The sequence below is a fragment of the Pocillopora damicornis genome, chromosome 2 (genome assembly GCF_964200805.1).
Source record: "Pocillopora damicornis chromosome 2, jaPocDami1.2, whole genome shotgun sequence".
NCBI classification, from domain to species: domain Eukaryota; kingdom Metazoa; phylum Cnidaria; class Anthozoa; order Scleractinia; family Pocilloporidae; genus Pocillopora; species Pocillopora damicornis.
In genome coordinates this window covers 32,283,064-32,303,436 of record NC_142671.1, presented here as the reverse complement: position 1 = coordinate 32,303,436, position 20,373 = coordinate 32,283,064, and the positions used below count along the sequence as shown (strand labels likewise).

General features: G+C 37.0%; 1 long non-coding RNA gene across 1 annotated transcript; it reads right to left on the bottom strand.

The window, feature by feature from the left end:
- Nucleotides 1-980: 980 nt before the first annotated feature.
- LOC149050879 (uncharacterized) lies at nucleotides 981-2,829 on the bottom strand. The gene is made up of 2 exons (XR_016184112.1): nucleotides 2,673-2,829; nucleotides 981-1,140 (listed from the first exon to the last, which is right to left on the bottom strand). It is a non-coding gene; the product is annotated as an uncharacterized LOC149050879 (long non-coding RNA).
- Between the last annotated feature and the right edge of the window lie 17,544 nt (nucleotides 2,830-20,373).

Genomic DNA, 20,373 nt, shown 5'->3' with positions numbered 1-20,373 from the left:
TCCCATGATTCTTGAGGAACAAACAGAAACAGCATAGCGAGAATTTTAAGTCGCGAACCATTGATGGTAGACACGCAGATAATTTAGGATACGTAAATTCTGTTGATGAGGCGCTTAAGCTTATTGCGGAATTTGAAACAGGATTGACGACGAAGTTTTCTTTCTTTAAAGCTGTCAAAGGTTTCGGGAACATATATTTATATATATTTGATATAGCTCTTTAGCATTACAAAGCTCTGCTATCGCTATTGTGCATTCTCACTAGTTTGTCTAGTTCAAGTCCTCTGGCATGGCTTGGATGATACCACAATCGTGGAATCATTCGGGTTAATTTAATGCTTACACCTCCTTCCTCGGAAAGAAGTCACAAAATACTGGGGGAAGATGCATGAGATATTTAAGGAGCAAAAATTCGTTTTTTACTGGTATTTCTTTCCTAATTTTGGGAAGGAAAGTGTACAATTGCCAGCACGGCATAGATTGAACAGCTGGAGAGAAAAGGAAACGAAAAGATACAGAAGAAGTACTGTATATAATAATTTCTTTTTATCCTCAACCTTTGTGTTTCTGTCAACTATGGCTTGCTAATTTGAAAGGTCAAATACATGAATGGGTCATATGACATTGATCTCAGAATACTTTTATGACAAACGTGATAACAGTTCAATCTTGGCTAAATTGAAGATGGTTTAGAAGTTAACAATTGTAAGAACTTTTCACTAACATATGCTGCTGACAAAGGAGAAAATATATGCAATTCTGCATTTTTTGCATTCTATCAAGCAATCATATGTTTGCTCCTTATCACGCTATGACACTTCCGTTTTGTCACATTCCAAAAAATAACTTGAGAAATACACTGTCACTCATCTTACACTGTTATATTTACCTACTACAGAAGGCTGGAAACAAAGATTTTGTTTTCAAGAAAATAAGATTTCTTGTCCAAGACACAAGGAAGTTGGGCTGCGAAGCATAGATAAAAATGCGAGAAATTTTATTTTTTTCAGAGAACAAGGTAGTTCTACTCATGTATAAACAGAACAAATGCGATTTAATAAATCAGATATGCGGCATGACTCCTTTTCTTCCATCCCCACTCAAAACAAGCAAACACACCTATAGAGGTTCCAGTCTGGTCTGCAAATGAAAAGGAGGAAGGTGATCACTGCAAAATTAAGCATTAGGGTTCTTATTTATAACATATTGATTATTGTATACTGATATCTAGAAATTAAGGTTGCAAGTAGCAGCCAGCTAAGTTATAGTTTGAGTTTTATCAAGTCCATTACTTTGTTAAATTTAGAGTAACCTTGACTTGAGAGAGGAAAATTTAGGAGCTATAATATACTAATCATCAATTAGGGACCACAAAGAAAAATTTATTTATAGAGACTTTTGAAGGAGAGGGGTAAGACTTGTGACAAGCTGGCAGACATATAGATAAACTTTACTGCTAAATGGGTTACAATACAAAGTGCTCAGTATTTGGATCAGCTATGGCTCAACTTAAACTTTGCTTTAGCTTCAAGTTTAATCCTTTGTGGTTTCCTTTCTCTGTGTTTATTTTTCAAGTTATGTACACAGAAGAACACAAAATGACAAGGAATGCTTTTGAATATCAAGAGGCTGGAATAAGCAAGAAACCAAAACTGAATTTTAAACAGTACAAAGTTAATTTGATCTTCCAATGTTATTTAATTTTAACCATAGAATTTGCTATTTAAATTTATCCCCTCCATTTTTCTGGGTATTGTGAGCAAAAACAAACAATTATCACAAAATGCATGGTATACAATGGTTTGATTCACCAATGTAACAAAGGCCTTTCACTGTCTATCCATAAAAAGGGAAATAGTTTGTAAACTGCAAGACATTCTGCATGTTGAGTGTATACTTATTCATCCATGAGAAATTAAAGGTTACTTGAAATAAATGTGAAAGATTTATAGGATTTTCATACCCCTGATAACAATTACTAATGTGCTGATTTGTTGTACTTAAAGGTTATGATTTTGGCGGAAATAGTGGAAGAAATTTCTGGAGCTGGAATTTTGTTGCAAATGTTTGTTTAAATCAGTTTAAGTCAGTTAAAAACTCTCCTGTTTCAAGATTACATGATTACCACACCAGAACCTTTTGTATTCTATATTATGCACCATGTTATGATTATGGTTTCAATAATAAAAGGTGCTGACTCAAGAACTTTCCAAAATATCTCTACATACAAAGAAATAGATTGTGGTTATGTACTCCAAATAGCAGGTCACATCAGTCTTCTGTAAGGAAGTAGCAGAAATTTCTGTGGTGGTTTTGGTGGATGGAGAGAAACATCCACCAAAACCACTTTATTCTATGTGTTAAGAGTTATGATAATCATTATGAACGTTTGGTCGGTCAGCAATTGTGCACCATAAAAAATAATTAGCCAGAGCACTAACTGCTAATTAGTGGTATAAATCTTTTGTCTCCCTGAACATCTAACAATGGCTATAGATAAAATTTAAAAAATATATTGTTGATGGTTTTGGTCAAAGTTTTGGTGGATGTTCCCTAATGACATCCACCAAAACTACGTAACATCTAAGCACCTTTTAAATACGTGAAATATCTGCATAAAATTGCGTAAAATGTTTTATAATACTACAATCGAACAATAAATTAATACTTACCATTTCTTTAGTAAAAAGTTTTGACGCAATTTCCCAAACAAATAATACACTTGGGTCATCGGGATAAGTCGGCATGTTGTCGAAGCTTCGTAATTTTTTTCCAACATTCCATCTCAGTCCCTCTCGACCAAGGTGGTTTTGGTGGATGGAATCTAATGCTGACCCGGAGAAAATCGAGTTTACAGGACATTTTCTTAACTGGATTCCTCCGAAGAAATCGGCGAAAACGACGCCATTTACACCAAAGTCCACTTTCAACTTTCGATTTATGGCACGGTCGGTAACTAAACGGTCAAAATTATACTTTTCAGGGAGGAGAACAGGTATTTTGGGTGTATTTTCTTCGTTTTTGTTCTGCGTTTGTCTTAACAGTGGAGCCCCCTAAGTAAAAAATTGTTCTCTCAGTACCAGGACTCTAGAAATACAGAAATCACAGCGGTTGTGTTGACGTATTGGCTTCTGTAAACCCGTTGCTAGCCGGTAGCGTACCTATCTTAGACGAGCCGTTTCGTGGAGAAGTCATTCGAAAAACCTGATTTTTTCTTTCTTCTGCCATAAGTGAAAGGCCATAGTCATTCAATATGAAAAAAAGAAGGTTGGTAAGCTTTATCCAATGTAAAATAAACGACTGAAAAAAGCCCTTTAGCTTGACGCTTTAAATCAGCTCAAGCTGTGAACGCGTCATCACGTGACCTCTAAGATAGCAACGGGAGGAATTTACATAGCAACCGACCATCGTGCGTAGATGGAGAAGGTGTGATAAGAATACATGAAAGTCATATATTTGTACTGCGGAAAATACATTTTAAGCAAATGAAGATCATCGCAGTATATACTCAACTTAAGCAGTTGAGAAATAAGGCCTGAAAAAAATTCAGGCCTGAACGGGAATCGAACCCATGACCTCTGCGATACCGGTGCAGCGCTTATCACACCTTCTCCATCTACGGGTATATAAAGAACTCACAATTGACCAGCTCCCAGTTGGCTTGATAGCTCAGTTGGTTAGAGCGCTGCACCGGTATCGCAGAGGTCATGGGTTCGATTCCCGTTCAGGCCTGAATTTTTTTCAGGCCTTATTTCTCAACTGCTTAAGTTGAGTATATACTGCGATGATCTTCATTTGCTTAAAATGTATTTTCCGCAGTACAAATATATGACTTTCATGTATTCTTATCACACCTTCTCCATCTACGGGTATATAAAGAACTCACAATTGACCAGCTCCCAGTTGGCTTGATAGCTCAGTTGGTTAGAGCGCTGCACCGGTATCGCAGAGGTCATGGGTTCGATTCCCGTTCAGGCCTGAATTTTTTTCAGGCCTTATTTCTCAACTGCTTAAGTTGAGTATATACTGCGATGATCTTCATTTGCTTAAAATGTATTTTCCGCAGTACAAATATATGACTTTCATGTATTCTTATCACACCTTCTCCATCTACGGGTATATAAAGAACTCACAATTGACCAGCTCCCAGTTGGCTTGATAGCTCAGTTGGTTAGAGCGCTGCACCGGTATCGCAGAGGTCATGGGTTCGATTCCCGTTCAGGCCTGAATTTTTTTCAGGCCTTATTTCTCAACTGCTTAAGTTGAGTATATACTGCGATGATCTTCATTTGCTTAAAACAATTGAGTATATAATAGTAACGCTATGTAACGCAACAATAAGCCTTTTCTCGGCCATAATCGGTCTCAAACACCCGCACTTAAAATGCGAGAAACACATGTACCGTTGGAGGGCGTTTGGGAGCGTTTAGTCAGAGCTGTTAAAGAAGGATCAAAGCAGCCATCCAAATCTTTGAAAGGCTCCAAACTACGACATACATCAAATTTGACCTTCTTGAAATCCGGTCTCAAATTACATACAAGAAAACAGTGATCGCGTTTGTCCTTGAGAACCATTGAATACGCTACAAATACGAACAAAAAATACCTTTACACATTCAGAATAAATCAAATTACATTTACCTATGGTGAAAGGAAAAAAGAACGGCCTAACTTTTACGGAATGTTCAGTCAGAATCTGCCGAATTCTGCTGCTTTCACCGCGATATTGAAAATGAAGCTACCACAATGCAACGCAATCGGAGTGTGCACACCGCCTGCTCGACATGTAACCCTCGACCCTCGACGCTCGACCAAAAGGCAGACTTTTTAGAGACAACGCAAATCCATGTGTTTGCTCAATTGTGCTCGTGTCGTTGATCATTTGCATAATTCTGAAACTCGACCAAGATCTCCTTTTGACCGTTCAAACTTCGTTTGTCTGTCCTCTGCGTTGAGGATTTCAGGTTTTCATAACAACTGGATGGAGAATAGATGCTGAGTTGTCCTAAAACGTTGCGTAAACGTGATCGGTCGTAACTTACAAAGACTTACAAAGACAACAAAAGTGATCGGAAGGCGCCTTCTCGATAATTTTCGTTGAAATACCTGGTCACGAACTATGCACCGTGAGGAGAAGATCAAAATTAAAGAATAAAGTTTGGCATTCTAGTCATTGCAGTCATATCGCGTTGCTTGAAAGGACAAACAAACAAGTTGAAATACGTTACGGTGTTATTCACCAAAACAACACGCATACACTCTGAAAGAAGTCTTATAGTTTCTCCCGAGATTTTGCACACAGAACGCGATGAATTTCATGATTTTACGGTGTTGTGGACCACACTCATAGAAATCAGGGCTGAAATACCCGCAGCAACTACAATCGATGCTTTCCATGCATCAAGTAAACATTTTAAAGTATAAGATTCTCAGTAAAAAGTAAAATTCTTCACTCCATTTTAATAGCTTTCGATTCTAACTCGCATCATATTTTGGTTCCGCGATAAAGGTTGTGGTAAATATTTTACTTTAATTTATTCCAGCAATTCGTATATGGAAATGATCGCGTGATTTATCATTTTGCGTAATTTTTATAACCCGATTCGCGGAAAAAATGATCGTGTAAGTCGTAAAAACATTAATATGGACGAATAAACATGTGTTGTGTTCACTAAATAGGTCATGGACGAGGGAAAAATTGTGCGATCACGTCACGCAATACATCATGCTGGGTTTGTCCAGTTGAATTCGATGGTCGTAGGGAAATGTTGAGTTTGTCGGTCAAAACCGTTGTGGTTCATAACACCGTAATACCATTAATGATGGAAAAAATTGTAGAAAGGAGGGATAGTTCATCGCGTTCCGTGAGCAAAATCTCGGGAGAAACTGCAAGAATTCTTTCAGAGTGTATGCGTGTTGTTTGGGTAAATAACACCGTAACGTATTTCAACTTGTTTGCAGGCCAATCTAAGCGACACGATATGTCTGTAATGACTAGACTACCAAACTTTATTCGTTAATTTTGATCTTCTCGCTTAGTTAAGGATCAGATATTTCAACGAAAATTATCGAGAAGGCGCCTTCCGATCACTTTCTTTACTTTGTAAGTCACGCAAGCGAGCAAGCGTTACGACCGATCACGTTTACGCAACGTTTAAGGAAAACTCGGCATCTATTATCCATTCAGTTGTTATGAAAACCTGAAACCCTTAACGTAGAGGACAAACAGACGAAGTTTGAACGGTGAAAAGAAGATCTTGGTCGAGTTTCAGAATTATGCAAATGATCATCGACACGAGCGAGCGCAATTGAGCAAACACATGGATTTGCGTTGTTTTTAAGATTTAAGATGTTGGTGGATGAAAGCTACAGATATACCCGCGGGTTTGAGGGAATCGGTGATCTCATTGGTGTATAAACTATACACTGATATGCTTTTTTAGCCCGATTAACGGCTGAATTCTGAGATTTCTTTCGTACAAATAGGTGAATTTTGATATGCAAATAAAGATCGAAGAGAAGGCTCTCCTCTGATCACGCTTGTATGAAAAATATTTCAGTTGAAGTTTCCATATTTTGTCTGTGAACTAATTGAAGGTACCTTGTAACTTTTAGCAAGATAGAATTCCGTGAGCTATATTATTGCAGTCGCTGCGCGCTGGGCAAAATCTGTGAAATTTACACTTTCGATCGCTGTCCACACGGTTGGTCTAGCCAAAAATCATTTTTGGCTTGTTACGACGCAAAAAAAGAGAATTGGAAAACAACTAAACAAATTTTGAAATATGTATCCTAAATCCTTTTCATGGAAAAAAAAAAAAAAACTTTTTTTTCCATCGGGAAGTTGAGAGGACCTCTTTGTACTCTTCTTATTAGGATTTGCATTCTATCTAGTTCTTTAACCTGCCGTAACTATTTAATTACGTTTTTTTTTTTTTTTTTTCATATGCCTAATCTTTGTAGTTACTTGTCTGACAACCAGATAGAAAATCTACCGCCTGGAGTATTCACTAACAACACTGAGTTGACTGAACTGTAAGTAAAACATTTGTAGGTTCATATTTGATACTATCGACACTATTTTATCTTAAACTTTAATAATTGTGTTTTGCACAATACTTATCGTTATATTTTGTAAATAGCTAATATTGATTCCATCAAACCTATAATACAACGCGAGTTAAACTGTGGAGATCTAAATTCAATTTATTCAGATCATACATTTACCCAGTCCAGGGTAGTAACATCAAGAATGGCATCTACAAAGTAATCCTCCATTACTTTAAAAATTCTCGAGAAGTACACGATTTATGTATTAACTTCAAATCACGTTTCTAAACTTCACCAGAGATAAGATCTCGATTGTTCCTTATCTCATCACAATTAATTACATTTCCGGTTTTTTTTTTTTTAACCTGAGCGGTTAAAAAAAGAAAAGGTAGATATCGACTTTTTGCCATACATTTCCAATACACACCAATGGGAAACGTAGTTTTCGATGAAATAGGCAATATTCTATTCTTAACACCCTCCAGCAGAAGGAAGATACGTTTAACGCGAAAGAGTACCGGAAGTCAGATGAAAATCATAGAGGGCAGAAATGTTTTCGATGGTATCCACCAATATCAATTTGTCGAAAACTTAAAACACAGTGAAATGCAGTGTACGTGGAAAATGCCTCGTTTTGTAAGGCAAAAAGTGAAACAGCTCATATCAATCGCGAATGATTTAAACCGACTTACGACGCTTTACGTAGGCATATGCACCGAGCGTGGTATATGGCTAAATATGCATCGATTTTAAAGCCATGGAGCGGAACAGCCCATATGAAACGCAAATGGCTTGAAAGATACATTTTTTTCCAAGCGCAGGTGACTCCAAATCTCGTTCTTCAAGGCTTATAGCAAAATATGCTTTAACCCTACTTCTGCTGGTTAAAAAACGCACAAATTTGTCCACATTCAGTTTTTAATTCATATCTCAACAAATATTTACAGGAATAACACCTACAATATGTCATTTTAAAGTGTATAGAATGGGCTTCTCAGGGAAAAAAAAAATTCATCATTGAAACCCTGGACTTTCCTAAAAAGTAAAATTTAAAACACAAAATAAGTAAGACATAGTGTAAAACTTGAGGTCAAAGTCACTTTTCCTCATAGGTATAGGTTACTTAAGATTAATTGATAGCAGAAGTTAATTATTAACATCTCAGCAACATTTCCTGAAAATCTGAAAGAAAAAGAATAAATAATGAATTTTTTATGAATTTTTATGTGCACCCATGTCATTCCAAAAAAATTAGCAAAAATTTGTCCACATTCAGTTTTAATTCATATCTCAACAAACATTTACAGGAATAACACCTACAATATGTCTTTTTAAAGTGTATAAAATGGGCTTCTCAGGAAAAAAAAGAATTCATCATTGAAACCCTGGACTTTCCTAAAAAGTAACATTTAAAACACAAAATAAGTAAGACATAGTGTAAAACTTGAGGTCAAAGTCACTTTTCCTCACAGGTATAGGTTACTTAAGATTAATTGATAGCAGAAGTTAATTAAGCAGAAATGTAATATACAGTATACGGGAAATATACCTCGTTTTTAAAGCCCTGAAATAAAACAGCCCATTTCAGGCGCGGATGACTTGGTTTATATTGCGTTCTTTCCCGCCATTTAGACAAAACGGCACTTAACGCATAAAAATTGGATGCAGCTTACGTAAAATATGACTCGTTTTTAAAGTCATGAAACAAAAACGACTCGTTTCAAAGGTTAATCACATGAAACATACCGTGTTCTTCGACCCATTAAGTGAAACCGCGTTTTGCACTGGTATGTGCAGTTACTCGGAATATGCCTTTTTTGCCAGGCCATAAAACGAGGTTATCATGAATTCGATAGAAGTAAAATATGTTTTACTATTTCCTTTTCGAGGAAGATGTGATATTGAAAAGCCGATTAGTGTAGCCATCTTGAGTGAGATGTTTGCATCTTACTCAAGATGGTTAAAAATGCATCCGGTTAAAAGGCTGCACGCTCGCAACACGAAAACTGCGTGTGAGTACACGCACTTGCAAGTGTGAGTGTGAGATGCGTGTAAATTACACAAATCATTCAACTACAGCTCATTAAATGTGCGTACTGAGACAATTAAACTGAAGATTGTTGACGAAGATGAGCTGATATCCGCACTTATTTAGGATTCTTATGAATTAGAAATGCGAGTGTCGAGACTTAGAAGATTAACTCGCACTGCTTCCACTTTCCTTCAAACAGTTTCTTCCAAATGCATGAGTTGACTTGAAATCTGAATATACTGACTTAGGAATGGAGTTTTTGAAGAAAAAATAATTGTGGTGCGCTTCCCCTTTTACAATTTTTAATCCTTCGAGGAAAAATTTGCTTTGCTTTTAAAAATTCGTTGCCAGGCACTTTATCAAAATTTTCTTGATGTTTGTTTTCTAAATCTCGAATGCTGAACGCACCAAATTAATTTGTTTACGTGTGTGTTGCGGGCTAAATGCTCACCTGAAATATCGTTTTTGCTTCTTATTGGGATTTGGGTCGCATTAGGTACCCTAGCCTTCTGTAACTATTTGATCACGTTATCCTGTCTAATCTTGGACCAAATTTTTATACACATCCACAGATCGCTAAGCATAAACGATATCAAGAAGTTATCTAGTAGTTCATTTGCTGAATTATTCAACCTGCGAACCCCGTAACCTATTAGCTTTACTTTAACTGTTCCAGGATTTTACTAAAACACATGTTCCTACATGAATAATGAATATTACACAGTCTCTAGAACTCTAAGCTACTAGCATAACAGATGGCGTAACACACAAAACAATCGCACTGCTACATGGTGTAACAACTCAAGTTCGACATAAAGACAAATATAACTGGAGTCTTAGTGTTCTTAGCAACATCAAGAAATCGGCGTATAAAAGCACTTGTATTTAAAAGAGCATTAAAGAACGTCTAAACAACCCAAAGTAGATAATGATGGACGGAAAAAATCTAAATATGTTCCCCTCGCCTCTGTAGAGAGAAAAACAACAACAATAAGGACAACAAGGACAAAAAACAGCAAAAAAACATTAAATGCTCATTTAAACGATCTGTGTACTCTTCTTATTAGGATTTGAATTCTATCCAGTTCTTTAACCTGCTGTAACTATTTAATCACGTTTTTTTTATGTGACTAATCTTTGTAGAGGCTTGGCCAGCAACCAAATAGAAAATCTACCACGTGGAGTCTTTACTAACAACATCAAGTTGACTAATCTGTGAGTAAAACATTTGTAGCTTCATGACGATTTTACACATATGAAATTCATATATTTACACTGCGGTGAAGAAACGAAATTAAGAGAACCTCGCAGCTAAGAACGCTATTGAAACCTCTTCGATACCGGTGCAGCGCTTTACCAACTAAACTAACAAGCCAACTGGGATTCAAGTGATAAATGATGATTTTAGATGTATGAAATTCATATATTTGCACCGCAGTGAAGAAATGAAATTTGGACCCAACATATTGACCAGCTCCCAGTTGGCTTGTGAGCTCAGTTGGTAGAGCGCTGCACCGGTATCGCAGAGGTCATGCAAATATATGAATTTCATATATCTAAAATCATTATTCATCACTTGGATGGTTTATTTGGACCAAACACAGCTTATAGTTGTCTAGTTAGCTCAGTTGGTAGAGCGCTACGCCGGTATCGCTGAGGTCATGTGTTCAAATCCCGTACGGGCCTGAATTTTTTTCAAGTCCTATTTTCAGCTACTCGTCTCAGTAGAGTTTATAGCTGCGAGGTTCTCTTAATTTCATTTGTAGCTTCATATTTGATACTATTTTATTTCAAACTTAATAATTGTGTTTTGCACAAAACTCATTGTTATTTTGTAAGCAGCTAATGTTGATTCCATCCCACCCATAATATACCAAGAGTTAAACCGTGGAGATCTCAACTCAGTTTTATTCAGAACATATTTTTACCCAGTCCGGGGTACTAGCAAGAATCGCATCTCCAAAGTAATCGCTTCATCACTTTAAAAATTGTCGAGAAGTACACGATTTATCTATTATCTTTAAATCACGTTTCTGAACTTCACCAGAGATCATATCTCGATTGTTCTTTTCTCATTACATTTATCTAATTTTCTCTGTTTTTCTTCGACTTAAACATAAAAAAAAAAAACAAATAAATAAATAAATAAATAAAAAGGTAGGTATCGACTTTTTGCCATACATTTCCAATACACGCCAATGGGAACGTAGTTTTTCGATGGAATAGGAAAGATTCTATTCGTAACACCTTCCAACGGAAGTGAGATACGTTTGACGCAAAAAAGTACCGGAAGTCAGATAAAAAGCAGAGAGGGCAGAAATGTTCTTGGATGGTAATCCCCGATACCCATTCGTTGAATGGAATCCAATGGGGTCCATGGGAATCCAGTGGAGTCCATCCATGTCCATCGGAATTACTGGTCTTGTGATAAACCTAACCTCAGACGAGTGCAGTATAAACCGGATATACCTCGTTCTTAAAGCCATGAAGCGAAACAGCTCGTTTTAAGCGCGAATGAATTGAAAGTACAATCTGTTTATCAAGCCTTTAAGCAAAACAGCGCTTTACGTCAACAAAAGCAGTATGCGTGAAATATGGCCCGTTCTTTAGGCCATGAATCTAAACAGCTCATTTCAAGCGCGGACAACGAAATATACACCCCGCTTTTTATTCGGGCTTTCCAAGGGAAAAGCCCGAGCTGAAATTTCGGCTTGGTTTTTTTTCCGTTCGGTCGCAAATCGCAGTCAAGTCCTCATCACGCATGCTTAATCTTTTGAGTCTGACGCATGTGCGACGTTTTGACTAATGAGCACACAGGATGGTGTAATAGCGGACGAAGAACGAAGAGAAGCTTTCGCGGCGCAAAATCAGCACAGGCACTGTGTATAAGACGCTCAAAACGCATACAAAGTATGCTCACATCGTTCGCGGTAGACCACACTAAAATATGTCGTGCGTTTACAGAACGGGTGGGTCTGTGAACCTTATGAGATATCTCTTTATGGGCGAGCATTTATGAGTGAACCTTTCATCGAGAAACATGCTATATCAACTGAGCTATCTAATGTTAATCGAGAGAAGCACAGACGCAAATCTTATCGTGTATGTAGACGTGATCGTGAACCAAGCAGAATACCAATACGAAGTTTGAAAAGGTTAAGGAACAAGAGCAGAGAGGTTAGAAAAATTTGTCTATGCGCGTATTCTCTTATGTATCCCCGTGTCATCCACATCATACTGTTATGTTAACGCTAAAAAACTATTAAATAAAAAGACATTTAAGCGCGAATGACTTGAAAGTACAACTTGTTTATCAAGCATTTAAGCAAAACAGCGCTTTACGTCAACAAAAGCAGTATGCATCTATACTCTCTTTGCTATTCTATAATGATATCATGTAATTACTGGAATTACAACTCATCCTTACCCACCATTGTTGATAAAGGCAAAGAGATGTGTCGTAAATCAAGTTAAGAACACAACCAGCAATCACCAGTTAAACTTCCAAGAGCTGTTAGATGTTTGTGAAACCGAAGTAAATTTGGATAATTTGTTTGAGAGTGAAGGAATATTAACTGATTCACTTGAAAGCAAGTCAATTCTTGAAAATGAAATAATACATAATAGTGAATGCAGAGGGTTTTTGATATAATTTTCTTCGTACTGTATCAGTTGTATCTTTAAACCCACAAAAAGATCAAAATATCTGTATTTCCCCCGCTTTATAATGAAAGACACACGTCCCCTATTTAGTACACAAAAAACATAAATGGAAAGGCTTCACTTGTTGATTCCATTAGAAAAATACTAGAGAAATATAATACTTTAGGGCGATGCAGAATACCGTTTACTACATGTTCATGTAAAGTGTTTGATAGAAAGGAAAAAAAAGGTGATTAAACAAAGGAAAAGAACAATACTATAAAGCAATGGAGTCAGCAGAGGAAAAAGTTTTCTTGGAGAAAAAACAATTTAGGGATATGAAAAATAAACAGGACATACAGAAAAAACTGTCCCAAAAATACAAAACAATGGATACTGGGTAATCGGTATCTTCATGATGCATTAGCCTTGACTGACTACATTGAATATCACCCTCTGTTTGTGAAGCAGTTCTGAATCTATTTAATAACTCTGTGAATGGTTGGTCATCCTTTTGTCTCACATTTTTAGTCGACTCTATCATCTTGAAAAGTAGCCAAAAATGGCACAAATTATAGGCATTATTTTTATATTCTTCAAATTGTTGGAAGTTAATACAAATCACCTACTGTAATAATGCTAGGTCCTGCACAGTCGTTTGATGCTGACAATATTTCTTTTAGCCGTTGATAGATGTGCAGTTATCAGTTTTAAATCTGACAGTGCCATTCTCATTTGTGTTTTCTGTTGGTCTGAAATTGGTGTTATATTGTCACCTGATTCTTTAGGGGTTACATACTAAGAGAAAAAACAGTTATAGGATAAACCAATACTTGCATAAAAACTTAGCTGAATGCAAGCTTATAAAGGAAAGTTTAACTCCAACAGAAAGCCCGGCTGAACGAAAATATGCGTCTAGTTTACTTAAAACGCTGTCAAATGTAGTGTACATGGGGAATGCTTCGTTTTTCAGGCCATAAAGCGAAGCAGCTCCTATCAAGCGCGAATGACTTACAGCGACTTATTTCGCTTTACGCAGACAAATGCAGCAAGCGTGGTATATGGCTAAATATGCATCGATTTTAAAGCCATGGAGAGGAACAGTCCATAACAAACGCGAATGACTTGAAAGATACCTCGTTCTTCAAGCGCAGATGACTTCAAATCTCGTTTTTCAAGCCATAAAACAAAAATACGCTTTACACAGAAATATGAAGTCCAGTATACGGGAAATATGCCTCTTTCTTAAAGCCCTGAAGCAAAACAGTCAATTTCAAGCGCGGATGACTTGATTTATATTGCGTTCTTCCAACCATTTAGACAAAACGGCACTTAACGCAGAAACATTGGATGCAGTTAACGTAAAATATGCCTAGTTTTTAAAGCCATAAAGCAAAACGACTCATTTCAAGGGCGGATCACGTGAAACATCTCGTGTTCTTCGACCCATTAGGCGAAACCGCGTTTTGCACTGGCATGTGCAGTTATTCAGAATATGCCTTTTTCGTCAGGCAAAGAAACGAGGTTGTTAGATGCTGAATTCGATAGAAATAAAATCTACTTTATCATTTCCTTTTTGAAGCGAACGAAGCTGCTAAACAGAAATATAAAATTGCGAAATGTCAGTCACAAGAGATCACTCTCTCAAAGTATGTCGGCAGTTTCCTGCATTCCTTCTATTTTTATGACAGTCGATATGTCGAGTAGTTCGAGAATTGAAAAGTTGCCATCGCGTTACTCTTCCGAGTCAGCTGAGTGGAAGGTACTGCATGAAAAAAACAAAAACAAAACATGACAAACGTTCATTTTCTTCATCTGGTTAGTTTCACAGAGTTCCGTCCATTCTACATTCACTACTATTCTGTTTCAAGTCGGGGAATTTGCCAAAATCGTATTGCAGGTATCGGTCTTTTTAACCACTCACAATCGCGCCCCTTTTTTCATGGCTTTGTCTCGGTTATTTATCTCCTTTGAATGTTTCATGATAAGAAATTAACCCCTTTTATAATTATTTCTTTAAACCATAGTACAAATGCGTTTGAAAACGGAGTTGAGTTGAAATAGGGTTTGGTTGTGAAGTGTTTTTAACCGTCTTGCAGCCGAGGTTTAGTCAAGTAACCATTGAGTCAGTACTTTTTTTTTTGGTTTATCGAATTCACGATAGCGTCAAGTTTGTCTCTACCCTAAATCACTCAAGGACATCATTTCACACTGCCCAGAAGCCCAGCGCGTTCGAGGTTGCCTTTGCCTGTCTTTTTCTAAACAAACTTTTTATTTCAGTGCCGGTCAGTTTCGCGTATTGGAGTAAATTTGTAAGCTAAAGGGAAGGACAGACCTAAAAAATTTACAACGCTAATAAAAAGTATTGGAAAAATTGTTTTAGGTACTCCCTGAAAATTTTTAGGGCCCAATGATTTCCGAGGGTAAAGATCAGAATTCAGATTTCGATGATTTTTAAAAAAAATACACCGAAAAATGTAAGCCAGCACCTTGAGTAGGATTTCATTTCAAAAGTTGTAAAAATTAATTGCAGCGTTGCGTGAACATTGTGAAAACGCTGAGGAAAGAAAAGCCCATGTTAAGAAAATTGCCCGCCAAAGTCGCTAGGTTACTTTGGGAAACTAATGAAGCTGAATAGTGAAAGATCAGAGATGTCTATAACGTACTGTATAACAACTGCAATTATGTACCCTTTAGAGTGTTTAATAATGAAAAGCCGATTGAGGTAGCCATCTTGAGTAAGAACTTTGCACCTTATGCTACCTTGCCTCTCACACTTATGCATTTGTTTAAGTCAATAGCGATGTAACGTGCGTTTTTAGTACAAAAACCATTGAATTGCGGTATAACATAATTCTATCCTTATAAAAAATAATAAAAATAATAAAAATAAAAATAAAAATAAACTTTATTTTTATTTTGTATTTTTATAAGGAAAATTCATTCAACCAGCTTGGTTTAAAAAGAGATAGTAATCACATCATTTAAATCTGGTGTATACTTCTGTGGTAATTCTATATTTGAGTAGATCACGATCGCAAGTTGACACGTTTAACGTGTTGTAATAGCTCTATGACTAAATATTTAGTTACAAATGCATGCAATTGAAAGAGTGCAAGCGCGCAACACGCAAACTGCGTGTCCTACACGCACTTGCAGGTCTGATTGTGAGATGCGTATAAATTACACGAAATCAGTCAACTACAACTCATTAAATTTTTTCACTGAGACAATTAGATTCAAAATTATTCGTAATATTTTCGACGAGCATCAGCCAGTAACTGTACTTTGTTGGGTTTCTTATTAATGGAAAATGCGAGTAACAAGCTTGAGACTTAGAACATTAACTTGCGCTGCTTCCGCTTTTCTTCAAACAGTTTCTTCCGATTACCCCGAGTTCACTTGAAGTTTTTGAATTTAACGATCATAGAATGGAGTTTTCGAAGTAAAAGCAAGCCAAAATTGTAAAGTGCTCTCCCCATCACAATCATTAAACCAATCGCACAATATTGTGAGTCGCAGGGCTTCCCGTTTCATCGGTATGCACCACTTGCAGTTACTTGGAATATTTTTAATGTCAGGTTAAGTGTGCCGGATAACAATTCTCTACTTGTGCCAGACATTTCCAGGACAGAAAAAGATCAGCCATACAAGGAGGAAAACGGAATCCTTTCGCCTCTCCAATAGAAAAAAAAAAAACAAGAAAACTATAACCATAACAACAGCATAAACAGCAGACAAGAAGTTGAATGATCGCCTAAATTATAGCTTTATTCAATTCTTCTATTTTGGATTTTGGATTCCTCCTAGCATGTTTTGCGAAATCATCTAATCTTAAATAAATGTTTAAATGCCTTAAATGCTCAACTTCAATAAATTTATGCGACATTCTATTTCTATGGGACTTCTGAGACAACCGGCTCGAGCGGGAGATACCACCTTGTGTCTACACCAGCAAAACCGAATTGGCCGAGCTGTAAAAAAAGTCAAATCACAGTTCCTGGTTTTTTGCGTAAAGAATATTTTGATTTCTATTTCTGTTGACACCTTTCTGTTGAGAGACTTTCTACATATTCCCAATTCCTCATTCCCACTTCTAACAACATCCTTCTTTCCACGGATAACCGATCAATTCCGAAAGATGTTTTATCAACGCTTTAAATGTGTTAAGAATTGTTTGAATTTAATACTAAGTTGCCCGAATTATAAAAAATAAAAAAAAATTAAAAAAAAATTAAAGCATAAGTTTATGTTCGATACTTGGAGAATGCATTCGTCTCTACTTGTACCACTTGCACATTACTAAATTTAAGTGAAATTATACTCACACTGCTTGTTGTCAGTCTTGCGGCTAATTAATTGCCGGAATAAGGTTAAGGTAGACGTATTCTTTGCTTAAGATGTGATTATTTATTCAATCAATAATGGAGTAGTTTCTCAAAAAATGTTTATTTTCTAGGTGGCTTAGGACCAACAAGATTAAGAAGTTGAATGGTGATTTATTTACTTTATTGGTGAAGCTATCGTCTCTGTAAGTCAGGAAGCTCACTTTTATAACGATCTACTTTAACCTGAAAGGATATTAACTTTTGCTGTAGATTTTTCCACGCAAGTGACAAAAGGAATGACTCCCATTTCGCGCCCAACTCGCGCTTGCCTCCGTTCTACTGAAAACTCAAAAAATCGCGCCGATGATTTTGAAAACGATCGATACCCTAGAAAATTTAAGCCAGCACCTTGAGTAGGATTTAGTATCAAAAGCTGTAGAAATTAACTACAGCGTTGCGTGAACATTGCGAAAACGCTTGGAAAGGAAAGCCCATGTTGATAAAATTGCCTTATGGAACTGTGATCTACGTTCCTAGTTTTTGCTTTACCCGCCGAAGTCGTCAGGTTATTTTGGAAAACTAGTGAAGCTGAATAGTTAGAGATCTGAGATGTCTCGAACGTACTGTATGGCAACTATACGTATCCTTTTGATTTTTTAATAATGAAAAAGAGCCGATTAGTGTAGCCATCTTGAGTGAGAACTTTGCATCTTATTCTATCTTGTCTCTAAATTTGTCCCTTTTTTTGGCTCGTTTCACACTTGTGCATTCGTTTTAGTCGTTAGTGATGTGATGTGCGTTTTCTCTGGGGAGACTGACTGAAAAAAAAAAATAAAACCAAAGCGCAAAAACATTAAATCACGGTGTAAATTAATTTCAAAAAAAAAAAAAAAACCGCCTAGTTTAAACGGAGTCAGTAGTGCCCTCTTCTAATTGTGGTTTATACTCTTTTTGTACGATCCACATTTGAGTAGAATGCTATCGCAAATCGATACGTTTAGCGTGCTTCACTAGTATGGTGGCCCAGCATTATCATGTCATTTTTTGCGGCAATAACTGAAAACCAATGTTGAATTTGATCGTCATGATCGATTTCATTTCAAATATTATTTACAATGTATACTGAATCTTCATTTCGTTTATAATTTTACTTCTGTTTTAGAGTTAAAATTGATTTCAAGGCAAAAATAAATCATAAAAGCAAGTTTGTTTTACAATTTAATTCAAAAAGGATAATGTATTTGAAAAAAGAAAAAAAAACTTAAAAACTATCGAAGTAACAAAACAGAAAAAAAAATTGACTTCTCCGAACGGACCAGCGTTATCATCCCACGCGGAAAGGACTGGGACTGAGCCTTGTTTTCTAAGATGGTGGCCTGTGGTAGATTTTCCATGGAAACTTCATTGTCAGCGGGGATACGGTTTGTTTCTTCTGTTGGTTGCATTGGTGTTGGCTCTTCGTGACAATAATAATCCTGTGCCGTTTGGTTTCGACTGGAAATGAAACGGAGAAAAGAAGGAAAGGAAAGATGGGAAGATTTCGTGGCACGAGTGGGCATGAAGCGATCGGGTGCAGGTGAAGGGAAGAAGGGAGCAGGTGCCAAGGCAGTACCGAACGACATTCTTGTGCAGCGTATGTCCAGCACCGCTTCAGGTAGACTTAAAAAGTTTGAGCCCTTAGATACTCGGGACTTCTTTCCCTTCGGCGACTATGATGATCTCACGATCGCAAATATTAAAGAAGCCTGCGAGAAGTGTTATCAGGCTCCAGAGGGCTCATGTGATATTCTGGCGTCTGACAGGGGACCTTCCTGCACCAAGCTCGAGCAGATCAAAGGTAAAAAGGTTTATTTTATTCGTTTTCTTCCACCGAAGTCCACTGATGTTGCTCCAAAACTAGGACAGCAATTGTTTGAGGATAGTTTAGCACCAGCTAAGGTGACGATGTCCGTACCAAGTCCAATAAAAACGTCTGGAAAACTGCCTGCCTTGCATTCCATGGTCTTCCCCAAATCAGTGACTATTACTGACCTTCTGAAAGCTGGCAAACTCGTCAAGCCACCAGCAACAAATATCACAGTAATATTATTACTACTCGTTTCAGTAGTGTTCTTAGCTGCGAGGATCTCTTAATTTCATCTCTCCACCGCAGTGCAAATATATGAATTTTCATATATCTAAAATCTTCATTCACTTGGATGTTTATTTGGACCCAATTCATTGACCAGCTCCCAGTTGGCTTGTTAGCTCAATTGGTAGAGCGCTGCACCGGTATCGCAGAGGTCATGGGTTCAAATCCCGTACGGGCCTGAATTTTTTTCAGGTCCTATTTACTACTACTCGTTTCAGTAGTGTTCTTAGCTGCTAGGATCTCTTAATTTCATCTCTCCACCGCAGTGCAAATATATGAATTTTCATATATCTAAAATCTTCATTCACTTGGATGTATAGCCGCAAACGCTAATCACACGTATTTCAAACTTTACTAGAACAAACTTGACACATTGTTGAATACGGTAACTGAAAATGACAAAATTACAAACACGCGAATGAGCATAAAATAACTTACAACGTATGAGTGAAAGTACTGGAAAACGACAAAGCGAGATAAACAAGGATACTTACAAGACGAATGTGACCAACCCAAAGACGAAAACATGAAACCCAGAGCTAGATATGTAACGGTAATTTTCACAAACTAGACAACTCACCAAATAAATTACGCGCAACCAATATATATACGATATGCAAATAAATATAACAAGTACAAAACTGGTAACTGACAAAGGACACTAATGGAAGACGAGAAAATAAACACCTAACACGAAACTATGAAACACCAACACTAACAAAAAATGATAGTACAAATTCTTGCGCCTACAGGATGTTTATTTGGACCCAATTCATTGACCAGCTCTCAGTTGGCTTGTTAGCTCAATTGGTAGAGCGCTGCACCGGTATCGCAGAGGTCATGGGTTCAAATCCCGTACGGGCCTGAATTTTTTTCAGGTCCTATTTACTACTACTCGTTTCAGTAGTGTTCTTAGCTGCGAGGATCTCTTAATTTCATCACTTCAATCACAGTGTTAGATCTGGAGAGTTTTGACGTCGCAGAAATAAAGTGGGTTAAACGTGGTTCACTAACACTCTAAATTGAAGAAGCAAGATTTGCGCATGGGGCATTTAGAGATGCATTTCGTGCTACTACCATCGGTAAAGATGCCGCACAAACTGCATGTGTGGTTAAACGGTATCAGGAGGAAGCAGTAAAGACCATTAAGGATGACCTGGGTATGTCACTAGAAGATCATACAAGAAAGC